This window comes from Bufo bufo, chromosome 4 (assembly GCF_905171765.1).
Source record: "Bufo bufo chromosome 4, aBufBuf1.1, whole genome shotgun sequence".
NCBI lineage: Eukaryota > Metazoa > Chordata > Amphibia > Anura > Bufonidae > Bufo > Bufo bufo.
In genome coordinates this window covers 283210156-283224100 of record NC_053392.1, presented here as the reverse complement: position 1 = coordinate 283224100, position 13945 = coordinate 283210156, and the positions used below count along the sequence as shown (strand labels likewise).

The 13945-nt window shown below is 42.4% G+C and overlaps 1 long non-coding RNA gene across 1 annotated transcript; it reads left to right on the top strand.

Moving 5' to 3' along the window:
• Window positions 1-1158: 1158 nt before the first annotated feature.
• Window positions 1159-13505, top strand: LOC120996930. Its single transcript, XR_005777984.1, has 3 exons — window positions 1159-1169; window positions 3856-3860; window positions 13364-13505. It is a non-coding gene; the product is annotated as an uncharacterized LOC120996930 (long non-coding RNA).
• Window positions 13506-13945: the final 440 nt, after the last annotated feature.

Below are 13945 nucleotides of genomic sequence, written 5' to 3'. Positions count from 1 at the left end.
AACCAGCTTGCTCTGCCCGAGTCCAGAAGACTGCCCGGATCTGCTGGTCCGCCGGCTCCATTTGTCATCGTGGCGGATGAAGGCTTTGCATTGACTTACCATGTTATGCGGCCCTTTCCAAAGCGTGGATTGGATGTCAGGAGGCATATTTTCAACTACCGGTTGACTCGTGCCCGTCGGTATGTTGAGTGCGCTTTCGGGATACTCTGTAGCAAGTGGAGGGTGTTTTTGTCATCCATACAGATGGATCCGGAGAATGCTACCCTGATGATTCAGCTTGTGTTGTTCTACACAACTTCACCAGTATTCACGAGGATTCCTCTTCTGTTGACATGGAAGATTTTCCTCCATCAACAGGTTTGGGTTTGGTTAGGACCCTGCATAGACGACCTGGGACTGCAGGCACTGCAGTTCGGGAACTGTATGCAGACTACTTTTTCAGCCCAGAGGGGTCCTTGCCATGGCAGAGAGATGCGATTCGTGGCAGTGTTTAATTTCTTCTGTGCTCGATTATTTTTTTTTATTGTTTCCTAGATAGCTTGTGTAATTTATGTCGTAGTTGAGTGTAGAGACTCGCAATAGAATGAGGACCCTTGACGTGGGCTTGCGGGCTGAGGTTTTTGGAACCAAAATCTAATAATCGTCAATCTTATTAATAAAGATGCTTATGTTGGGCTACTTTTAAAAACATCATGATAAAATTTTATATATGCTTCCAAAAACCTTCTAATACCTCATTTAAATATTAATCATTAACCCATTATGTTGACTAATAAAGTGATCGTACTTGAAGTATTGTGTGTGTCTCTGTTATGTTAAAATGTGTAGTAGTGTTATAATGTGTTGCAGAATAAAGTACATAAGCCAATTGTCATTTTTCCCAAAAATTTTACTGTAACCCAAGCAACCACCCCTTAAAAAATAAACCCAATTCCGCTATATATGCCAAATGCAGATAAATGTTTAAAAAAACCCACTACAAATATTAATCATTTACATTTCAAATAACTCCCGAGTGAACCGTCCAGGGGTATAGGAAGATCCTGGGCTTACCTGTGCCGGATCTGGTGACCCAGCAGAATACAAGCCCACATTAATGGACTGGGCAAGGGGAGGGTTGCGGTCTTGGGACCCACGGAAAGTTGGTCCTGGCAAAGGTGGACCATGGGGTGGATATGTAGGTTTCTGTAGCAACTTGGTAATCTCAAATGTATGTCTCCCTGGTACGGGGTAGAATACATTTTTAACACTAGCGCAAGAGAGGCAACACAATTATGATGGCTCTCTCTTGGGACATGCCTCATAAGTGGCGCAAGCCCCCTCAACATTGCCTCTTCTTGCCCATCAGTCCTCCTCTGAGCTAGGAACTTGATAACTCGGGCATCTATCATTTCCCGAGTTACTAGCTCAGAGGAAGACTGGCGGACATTCCTCCTTCTCCTGGGCTGCTGTGATATTTGTGGCCTTTCTTGTTCACCGGCGCTAGTTGCCATGGGCGGTTCTGTGGCCTCCACTGCTGGTGTTGGTTGTGGGCTGGATTCTGGTAAAAAAACGGCAGGGGTTTCTTCACCACCCAAATCTGATTCTTCCGTCTCTTCCAAATTGTCCACAGTACTGTATGTTTAAAAAATATATATATATACAGTACAGACCAAAAGTTTGGACACACCTTCTCTTTCAAAGAGTTTTCTTTATTTTCATGACTATGAAAATTGTAGATTCACACTGAAGGCATCAAAACTATGAATTAACACATGTGGAATTATATACATAACAAACAAGTGTGAAACAACTGAAAATATGTCCTATTCTAGGTTCTTCAAAGTAGCCACCTTTTGCTTTGATTACTGCTTTGCACACTCTTGGCATTCTCTTGATGAGCTTCAAGAGGTAGTCCCCTGAAATGGTTTTCACTTCACAGGTGTGCCCTGTCAGGTTTAATAAGTAGGATTTCTTGCCTTATAAATGGGGTTGGGACCATCAGTTGCGTTGAGGAGAAGTCAGGTGGATACACAGCTGATAGTCCTACTGATTAGACTGTTAGAATTTGTATTATGGCAAGAAAAAAGCAGCTAAGTAAAGAAAAACGAGTGGCCATCATTACTTTAAGAAATGAAGGTCAGTCAGTCAGCCGAAAAATTGGGAAAACTTTGAAAGTAAGGGCTATTTGACCATGAAGGAGAGTGATGGGGTGCTGCGCCAGATGACCTGGCCTCCACAGTCACCGGACCTGAACCCAATCAAGATGGTTTGGGGTGAGCTGGACCGCAGAGTGAAGGCAAAAGGGCCAACAAGTGCTAAGCATCTCTGGGAACTCCTTCAAGACTGTTGGAAGACCATTTCAGGGGACTACCTCTTGAAGCTCATCAAGAGAATGCGAAGAGTGTGAAAAGCAGTAATCAAAGCAAAAGGTGGCTACTTTGAAGAACCTAGAATATGACATATTTTCAGTTGTTTCACACTTGTTTGTTATGTATATAATTGCACATGTGTTAATTCATAGTTTTGATGCCTTCATAGTCATGAAAATAAAGAAAACTCTTTGAATGAGAAGGTGTGCCCAAACTTTTGGTCTGTACTGTATATATTAATGTATTCAAAAATAATTGAACCAACAAACAGAATCCTATTATTTAAACAAAAATAAATATGCCTACTATATATAAGGTGAGGCAGCATATATCCCAAAAGGGTTCAAAATGTTGACGTGAGAAAATCAAAAAATAAGGACACATAGCATAAAATAACCATTGAAGGACTGCTGCTTTGTACTGTGTACCAATAGCATAAGTTATCCAAAAAAAAATTGTGGTGTTGGTAGCTATCCTGCTCAAAAACATGTATACACATTCAGGAGCTAACCAAGTGCTGATATTCTGTCCTTCTACAGTCCTGATCAAAAGTTTAAGACCACTTGAAAAATGGCAAAAAATCATATTTAGCATGGCTGGACCTTAACAAGGTTCCAAGTAGAGTTTCAACATGCAAGAAGAAGAAATGAGAGTGAGACAAAACATTTTTTGAGCATTCAATTTAATGAAAACAACGAATAAACTGAAACAGGCTGTTTTTCAGCTGATCAAAAGTTTAGGACGTCACCTCCAAAAAAAACTAAACCCCCCAAAACAGAAATCCAACTTCCAAATATGAACTCAGTAATGAGTAGCTCCGCCGTTATTGTTTATCACTTCAAAAATTCATTTCGGTATGCTTGATGCAAGCGTTTCCATGAGGTGAGTGGGAACATTTCTCCAAGTGCTGAAGACGGCCGCACGAAGGTCATCTACTGTCTGGAACTGTTGTCCATTTTTGTAAACTTCCCTTGCCATCCATCCCCAAAGGCTCTCAATTGGATTTAGATCAGGGGAACACGTAGGATGGGCCAAAAGAGTGATGTTATTCTCCTGGAAGAAGTCCCTTGTCCTGTGGGCATTGTGTACTGTAGCGTTGTCCTGTTGAAAAACCCAGTCGTTACCACACAGACGAGGGCCCTCAGTCATAAGGAATGCTCTCTGCAACATCTGGACATAGCCAGCGGCTGTTTGACGCCCCTGCACTTCCTGAAGCTGCATTGTTCCACTGAAGGAAAAAGCAGCCCAGACCATTATGGCACCCCCTCCACTTGTCATGCCAGTAACGTTGGAAACTATCAGGACCATCAAGGTTAAAAAATTTTTTTTCATCAGAGAATAAAACTTTCTTCTACCTTTTGAATGTTCCATGTTTGGTGCTCTCTTGCAAAGTCCAAACGAGCAGTTCTGTGGCGTTCAAGGAGACGAGGTCTTTGAAGATGTTTTTTGTTTTTGAAGCCCTTCAGTCTCAGATGCCGTCTGATGGTTATGGGGCTGCAGTCAGCACCAGTAAGGGCCTTAATTTGGGTCGAGGATCGTCCAGAGTCTTGACGGACAGACAATTGGTTCCTCCGGCTGAGTGCTGATGAAATTTTTTTGGGTCTTCCACTTGACTTTTTTGTTCCATAACCCTCAGGATCATTTAAGAAATTCCAAATTACTGTCTTACTGCGTCCCACCTCAGCAGCGATGGCGCACTGTGAGAGATGCTGCTTATGCAGTTCAACAACCCGACCACGTTCAAAAAGGGAGAGTTTTTTTGCCTTAGCCATCACAACGTGTGACTACCTGACAGAAAATGACAATGAATCCACATCTTTGCACAGATTTGGCCTTTTAAAGGCATGTGGTCCTAAACTTTTGATCAGCTGAAAAACAGCCTGTTTCAGTTTATTTGTTGTTTTCATTAAATTGAATGCTCAAAAAATGTTTTGTCTCACTCCCATTTCTTCTTGTTGCATGTTGAAGCTCTACTTGGAACCTTGTTAAGATCCAGCCATGCTAAATATGATTTTTTGCCATTTTTCAAGTGGTCTTAAACTTTTGATCAGGACTGTATATCTGGCCTGCTCAACCAATGCGCCTCCAGATGTTTGCAAAATTTAAATCCCAGCATCCCCTAATAGCTGTAAGCTATCCAGGCATGCTGGGAGTTATAGTTTACCAGCAGCTGGCGGGCCGCCATATGGACATGCCTGACGTAAATGAATCAGCCTACACAAGGGCCTGGTGGGAGTTGTATTTTTCAAACAGCTGGAGCAACGCAGGTTGAGCATCCCTGGTTTAGTTAAAAAAGGGAGAAGGAGATTGATATTATTTGAGAATACTTGGGAAATCAGACAATTAATGTTTACTTTGGGGAGGTGTGAAGAAAACATTGAACATATGTTAAAGGGCAAAACAGTAATGGAATATATCCAAAACACTTAAAGTGTCCAAAACAATTACAACCATATCCGTTGCATCTCCAATCGAACTGTAGAAATTTGAAAGGTGCATTCCCATTTTATTACACAATGTGGGCATATTGCTCGGATATGGCCACATTGTCTGATCGGTGTGATCCCACCGCTGGGACCTGCAACTATATATCGAGAACGGAGTACGGAGTGTTGTGGCTGGAGGACCCCAGATTTCCCAGGGTCCGTCCACCATCAATCGCTAATCCCCGCCTCTCCCATAGAAGTGAATGGAAGGGTGCCGCGCATGCACGGGCCATGCTCCCAATCATTTATATGGGGCAGACGCCAATAGCCGAGCCAGCGCACAGCTATTTTATGCGTCCCCATAGAAATGAATGGAGGGATGGTGCGCATGCGCAATGCGGCCTCCTTCTCTTTCAGGGCTGCGTTCACAATATAGGTGCGGGTCCCAGCGGTGGGACATGCACCTGTAAGACAATGGGGGCATATCCTAGCAATATGGCCCCATTGGATGAGATGAGTAAACACCTTTTTAACACATTTGGAAATGAACTACCAACAATGTCTCGGCACAATTTTGTGCCTAACATCAAAAAAGGAGTAACAACAATAGTGAAGTGAAAATTATGACATATTTGCGGGAAAAATTGGTTCAACAGGCCATCCTGTGTAAAAGCACCCATAACAAATCGGAAATACACCACCAACATCATATACAGTATAGCAGACCAAACCTGGAAGAAAGGTCTGCTATATATATTCTCATTGTGGACAATGACATATACAGTTCAATACATAGATTTTTAAATAAACAAGACTTACGGCCTCAACTCCATCACAGGGCGTAGAAAACTAAGTTGATCAGTATATATATATATGGCCGCTTCTTGGATGCACCATCGCCACTGCGGCACTTTTCGTTTAGCTCCCTCCGAAACTGGTCCCTGCAGCTATTCAACCTCGTCTTGGTGTTTTTAACTGTGAAACCAACAAACAATAAAATTTTTGAAAAGAACCAAATAAATAAATAAGCTAACATCCACAAATGAGAAGCCAAATAAATAACTTTCCAATAATGGCAAAAGGGGATTTTGCACAGCACATCGTACAGTAGGGCAGTTGTGGGTATCCTATAATGTTAAAAAATTACAGGAAGGAGGAAATTATTTGTGCACTGACTTGAAAAAAGACTACTTTATAATATTGGAAGTAGACAGATGTTTGATGATCAATTCCAACAGGGCCACATGTGTCCAAAATTCAAACAAAGCACATGCTGGGTAGACATTACGACTGTGGCCAGTAGGTAAGGTCTGAACAGACCTTAAAACATGGTGTGTGGTAAAAAGTTCATGGAAAACTAAAAAAACATGGACACAGTGGCGTATATAGAAATGACTGGGCCCAACCACAATTTTGCGAATGAGGCCCCCCTCCCACAGGAATTTGTTCGCTACACCTTCCTTTCATGCCACCCCCATTCCTGTGGCTAGTAAAGAGCACTCTCTTATACCAGGCCGGGCAGCAGTTCCATCAGTTTTATACACTGTCTATACTGTTGAGGGGGCCCTGACAAAGTCTTTTACTCCTCCTCCTTCTGGATGAGACACTTCTGGGTCAGGGTCCAAAAGCAGCTGCTTCCTCTGCTTCCCCTATAGCTAGGCCCCTACATCTACATACCACTAGAGCAGGGATGCTCAACGTGCGGCCCTCCAGCTGTTGCAAAATGACAACTCCCAGCAGGCCTACAGCTACAGCAGGGCATGGTAGGAGTTGTAGTTTAACAACAGCTGGAGGGCCGCAGGTTGAGCATCCCTGCACTACAGAATTAAGCCTGGCCACAAAAGGGACATGATTCGGAACTCATTGAAGTAGCAGAAAAATCATTAGGGACAACACAAGGACAGAACACCCAAACTACATAGCTTGCACTTACCTAATTCTGCACGACCTCGGTGATCCGCTTTATCACATTCGCTCGGCCTCAAGTGACGGGCCACTTTCTCCCATGATACTTACTTGCGCACACGGTCCAGATACACAGGGGACTGTGTGTCCACAGCTCGGGCCTTTCATGGACAAGAGTGATCAGTTTTTCCACATTCCACCATGGCATTTTTTGGTGGAACAGAAAACTATCCAAATTATTACAGACAAAAATGATGTGTCTGCCAAATGTGCAATCACCACACAAGGCTTGCCAATCTGGTCGTCTGAATTTTCTGTACATTTTTTATTTTTTTATTGCCAAAAGGACTTGGAGACAGGTTGCCAGGCAACTGATCTGCAAAAAATGCAGATGCGGATGACATACGGAAGGCATTTTTTGCAGACCTATTGACTTGAATGGGTCCGCAAACCGTTGTTTGTGGACAAAAATAGGACAGGTTATATTTTTTCCGCGGAAGGGAGCCATGGACCACGGACGCGGATACAAAACGGTTGGCTATCCCCAATTTCTACGGCTCCATAGAAATGAATATGTCCGCATCAGAACGTCAAATTTTGTGGAACGGAGGCGGAATCAAATAACGGTCGTGTGCATGAGGCCTTAAACGGCTATGTGAACAGAAAAATTCAAAAGTTATGGCCCCGGGACAGCAGAGTGTGAAAAATGAAAAATCCTCCGGTGGTGAAAGGGTTAATGTAATAGAAGTCTGCTGTGTGTTCAACCTTGCTGAAAATGCACCACATAAACAGGTATGTTGTTGCTAAAAACACATTGTTTTTTTGTTGCTTTTTTTATGCGTTTTTGGCCCCATCAGAAATGAAGCACAGTCATGACGTGTGAAGGCACACCTAGAAGCCAGGAAGCCAGGCCTTGGGGGATGGCGAATATGCAGTTTAGGCCTGTGTTGCATTAGGTGATCAGCCAGATGGGAAGTGTTCCTTCCCAGCCATCAGCTGCTCGTCAGTGGAGGAGACTGCTGCTATTACATGCAGCGATCTTCTCCACAGCATGGGGAGGAGCAATTGGTAAGGCCATTTCTTATCCCCATACTGATTAAATTTTTACCAGCAGCAGATGGTGATTAGACAGCACATTCTGCCGCCAGCAAATGATGATTTTTAGGCATGCTTAAAAATCTTCCTTGCCCGATAAATGAGCTTTTGTTCATTTATCAAGTAATCGGCGGCAGTATTACACTGCCAGATCATTGCTAACGAGTGTTCCTGCAAATTCTTGTTAGCGATGATCTTGCCGACCATCAGCAAGTGTAATATAAGCGGTTTTTTTTGGCAGACCATATGCGGAACCATTAATTTAAATGGTTGCTTGACAAATGGTAAACAGTTGGCTCACTTTGGTTTAACCACGCCTGGTGCTCAGGTTGAAGAGAAACACCCCTAGTTCTGAATAAAAGGTTTTGGAAAAATGGAACCGGCACTCAAAACAGTTGTCACACACGTGGGAATAAAATTTCTACAATTTATTATACACCATAAACATGTATACATGTGCATAAAATCCACTAAAAGTACATATATAAAAAAGCAACAATAAAAATCAATATGGAATCACATATGTCTCTACATTCACATAGGCATAAATACTCAGAATTCGCTAAGGCAGACTACCTGCATCTGTATCCTCCCTGTGGGGATGTCTCGTTGGATCGCAGCCTGCTCTGACAGAGCGATTTTTCTGTTTGGCCTAAACAATTACCAGCGTCATAGGCTATATCATCAATACAAGTATTCCTATGCGTCGTATATTATGTCTAAAGGAGATGGTATCTTAGACAATATGCGTTTTAACAATGTTCGGATTGTCCATCCAATTGGCCTTGCTCAGATATCTAAGTGCAACATATATGGTTCCAGCCTTTCTCCGGCTCTCTTTCTCCCACGTAAAGGAGGTTTTATGTCCTTATACAGTTCCGATGTGATTGTATTTAAATTGTCTCACTACTCACTGTGTACCCAGATGGTTTGCTTTATTCAGCACGCGGGAGTGTCTGCTGTGGCGTCCCACAGATCAGCTGTTCTCGGCACCGGCGTTTAGTTCCGGTTTGGTTAAGGTCTCGTCTTGTTTCTCGCGAGAGTCTGGTACAAATAATTGCTTACGTGAGTAGGATAACACTTCTTCGATAAAAAGTTTTGTATATCAGTCCATGGCCATGTATCGTCGAGACTGTTTGTCACACAGGTATTCCGCGCAGACGCGTTTCGAGAACACTCGTCTCTTCCTCAGTGGGTAACCTGTGTGTTGTGTGGTCTATATCCTCCTCATTATTGTTTGATTAATTACACCTGTTGTGCAAAGCTTGGGGATTGTGACGTAGTCTTCTAACCCTATTTCCTATGCAAATTTTCATGCGACTTTTCGTCATGTGATCTTTCATGCGGTTTATGTGGTTTCTTCGCATGGTCTTTGCCTCATGCTCATTTGCATCATTATGCGGTTTTTCATCATGATGTCATATAGCCTTCTATAGATATGTATAGGCAAGTCTCACTATAAAATAATATCTTAAAATATGTTTTGGACATAACGATCTTTATATAAAGAGTTTTTTATGCATTGAATCTTTTCTCAATAAAAATATATTTTTTTCTTTTGAAACTGCCTTCTCGGAAAAAATTACAATTGTTTAGGCCAAACAGAAAAATCGCTCTGTCAGAGCAGGCTGCGATCCAAAGAGTCATCCCCACGGGGAGGATACAGATGCAGGTAGTCTGGCTTAGCGAATTCTGAGTATTTATGCCTATGTGAATGTAGAGACATATGTGATTCCATATTGATTTTTATTGTTGCTTTTTTATATATGTACTTTTAGTGTATTTTATGCACATGTATAGTATACATGTTTATGGTGTATAATAAATTGTAGAAATTTTATTCCCACGTGTGTGACAACTGTTCTGAGTGCCGGTTCCATTTTTCCAAAACCAATTAATTTAAATGGGTCCGCAAAAAAACGGAAGTTACTACGTGTGCACTCCGTTTCCGTATGTCCATTCTGCAACAAAATTATGCACAAGGATAGAGCTGTTCTATTAGGGGCCAGCTGTTATGTTCCACAAAATACGTAATACACACGGACGTCATCCATACTTTTTGCGGATCCGTGTTTGCGGACCGCAAAATACATATGGTCGTGTGCATAAGCCCTTACTCACTGCTCCCTGGACCTCTTCTGCAGGTGCCTGCACTGACTGTAAGTGCAGCACATACAGCATCAGTAGGTAGTGCGCGTAGGCAGCATGGCCCCCATCCTACAGTGTTCTCCTTTTTGAAAACCAAAATATGGTCATCTTACCATAGACTGCAATGGTTAACCATTGCAATCTATGGTTTAAGTGATGTAGCAAGCTCATGTTCAAGTCCTCAGGGGGATTAAAAAAAGGGAAAAAAATACAGCAACGTTATTAAAAATATATATTTCAATCGTCTTCTTACCCCATTTTACAAATAAAAATAAATAAATAAACAACATTGGTATTACTATATCTGAAAATGCCTTAACTATCAAAATATTAATGAATTTATCAACTCCATAACGAAAAAATGATGATTGGTCATGTTCTGGTCTTTTTTGCCTCCCAAAAAATGTAAAATAATCAAAAAGTCAGGCATATCCCAAAATGTTATAAATAAGAACTACAGATCAACCTGAAAAACATAGCCCTCACACGAGCTGTGACCCGCAGAAAGAAGGTAAATTCGAAACCAGTGAAACAGTGATGGAACTGCGTTTTTTTTTCAATTCCACACTATTAATAATTTTTCACAGCTTCCCTATACATTGTATGGAATATTAAACGGTGCTATTAGAAATGACCCTGTAAGAAAAACAAACCATCAAATGGTTATGTAAACGGAAGAGTAAAAAAGTTATAGCTTTTGAAGAGCATAGAGGAAAAATGGTAAAAATGAAAATTTGAAGAACACATTAAATTGAATGAGGTTTTTAGCAAGTCCCATAGGCTGCCTCTCTAAACACAGTATTCATACTTACCTGTTCCCCGCCGATTTGGCCCTCCAGCCTGCGTTCACTGTGACCATGTTCTGGTCCCAACAGTGTTGGCACAGTATGGGTATGGTACCATGCTTGTCTGCAGCTAATAACTAGCTTCAGCTGTGATGAGAATATTGAATGTAAGCAATGAATATGACCTGTACATCCATTGTGCCAGATACCACTTAGGGGCTGTCCCACGTTTAACATATACATTGGGGAAATAAGGATGCAAAAGCATAGTACACTACACTTTTCCATCCTGCAGAGGTCAGCAATGTATGTTCAACTCATAAACAGCAGAAAAAAGTTCCAGCACTATTGAAGATTCTGTTGCTTTGTCTTTATTTATTATGTGGACACAATCTCACACCCCCGCACATTGATGCGTTTCGAACGATGCCATTCTTAGTCGTAATGGTATAGTTCAAAACGCGTCAATGTGCGGGGGTTTGAGAAGGTGTCCACATGATGTAATTTGTTACCGAAAATAAAGACAAAGCAACAGAATCTTCAATAGTGCTGGAACTTTTTTCTGCTGTTTATATCTTGAGAACTTACCTGGTTCGTTCCATGCACGGAGGATAAAGGATACATTGTGAGCTGGACATTTTGTTTATTAACTTTATATGTTCAACTCATATGTTTTTCTTACTATGGAACTCAATGGTAATGGATGCCACTGTAGGGCATCCTTCAGAGGCATTCATTTAGCATATGTCATGTGTATATGTTAAAGGGTTTATCCAATAACACAAACAGCCCCCCCATGTGCCTGGCCCCACTCCCTGCTCCCTGCGCTTCTCCTGGTCCCCACACCGCCACTGCTGCTTCTCCCTGTACATGGATAAAAACATCCGGTGTCGGGGGGAGCAGCCAATGGCAGGCGGGACAGGGACGAGCCTCCCTAGCATCACAGGTGACGCTAGGTAGGCTCGTCCCTGCCTGCCATTGGCTGCTTCCCCCCGACACCAGATGTTTTCATCCATGTACAGGGAGAATGTCACTGCCACTTCTGTGAGAAGGTCTGACAGACGTCCTTCTCTACCTCTTGCATGATGTTCTTTGTTTTGGTTTCACTTTCTCATCTCATTTTCTTCTCCCAGGTGTCACCTATTTAGACTAATCCTCTTTCCTTTATATTCCCTCCCATACTGCCTCACTTTGTGGTTTATACTACTTCCTGGATTGAAGTGTTCACTGCTGGAGTCTTCTGCTGCTGCTTGTTCAGATAAGCCCTTTCATGTATTGTGTTTCCTTGCTGGCTTGATTCTAGGTGACCCTGACTCCCTCCGTATGAAGTGCAGGGAGCCGGTGGTCGTGTCCCCTCACTATTATAGGGTTTTCAGGTGTCACAAAGTCTTAGGTACGGGGGCATACAATCGTCTACCTTTGAGACCCTTGTATGTGCTTAGCAGTCAGGGTGAGCTCTTAGGGTTTTATAGGGGTCACCTATATGCTCCTTAGTTTGGGATCAAGCCAGTCGGACGTTTATTCATAACTTCCAGTTATCTGCAACTTCATCCGTGACAGAGAAGCAGCAGCGGCGGTGGGGGAACCAGGAGCACCGCGGGGAGCAGAGTAAGTATATTCCCTCTGAGGGGCCCGGCACATTGAGGGGCTGTTTGTGATATTGGATAACCCCTTTAAATGTAGGACAAACATCTTGTGACCACAGCCTTATACATTTACCTGATAATTTCCCAGAAAGATTATTGCATATTTGGACAGGTTTGTCACCCTAGTATAAAAAGTTAATCTACTGGTCAATGGTTATTCCATACAGGATGTATGTGTTTGATAAATCCTACTCTTAAGTTTTAGCTAAAAAATATAGGATTGTTCAGAAAAGTCAATAATCCATTACAGCTAGTTAAGAGGTTTTGATCACCACACTTTCGTAATAATGTGATCAGACGACAATACTTTATGGTATGTAATTATAATTCATATCCAGCCCACCTATTGACTCACAAAATCTTTAATGGTTTATGACTGCAATGTTGACGATTTAACTGCTTGTACTTTCAGGCTAATATTCAGTCAATGCATTAGATTACTGTATAAAGTTGGTACAGGGAGAGTGGCTTAAGCCATGTTTTCAGTAAATATCTTTTCCAGAGGAAATGTATTGCAATTAATCATAATTTCCAGTATTTTATAAAAAAAAAGATTTAAATAATACCAATTTGGCAAAATTACATATGAAAATGGGTGAAATATTAGAATTAAGTATTTTGAAAATGGTTTTCATTTACAAACGAAATAGTGCAGTATGCATCAAAATTGCTACACCAAAGTGATCCATATGTGTGACATTTTGTGCAAATTTTTGTGATGTTTGCAAACATTTTTGGAAAACTTTGTGAATGATAAATGATAAATTCTCCCCTTACTATTAACCGGCTTAAGTGGTGAATTGACCATAAGCAGCATGTCACTGCTAAAGTCAGTCATTGGATGCAGAGGTGCATGTGGCCATGCCCATGCAGAGCCAGATGTAAACACTCCTGGGACTAGAACATGGGCACAGTGGAGGCATTGCAGTGGACCTACGCAGTGGCGTAGCGTAGGTTGCCAGCACCCGGGGCAAGCCAAAAATTGTGGATGGACATTATTATTACAGTCAGGGCTGGCTCTATCATAAGGCAGCCCAAGCGGCTGCTTGAGGGCGCAGAGAAGGGGGGGCGGTGCCGGGGCGGAAAACAATTAACTTGCTAACTTACATTTACCCCGCTGAGCCTGTGTGCTGAGCAGCCCGGCTGCCCTCACTTTCTCAGTCACAGAGGGAGCGGCACGCAGCTGACAGGCTGAGACAGCAGCCGCAGCAACACACACACTCACACTGAGCTACGAGACCCTGGTGTATTTAAATCTAATTTAGCCTGTCTTTCAGAAAAGTTTCTCCTGGGATTCGAACTCACGACCTTTCACATCAAAGGCAAGGCATTTACCCACAAAGCTATGAGAGCTGTATAGCCATTTACTTTAAAAAAAAATATATATATATATATACACACAGTGGCGTCGCTACAGGGGGGGAAGGGGGGCAATTGCCCCAGGTCATTCCTTGCCCCCCCCCCGGGTGGCCCCCCCCCGCCGATTCGCTGAATCGCTAACGCTAATTATTAGTAAACACTGCTGCTGCGCCGGCCGTCCGCACTACTGACTCAGTGTCAGTGATTAAAGTTAAAGTACACACTACACA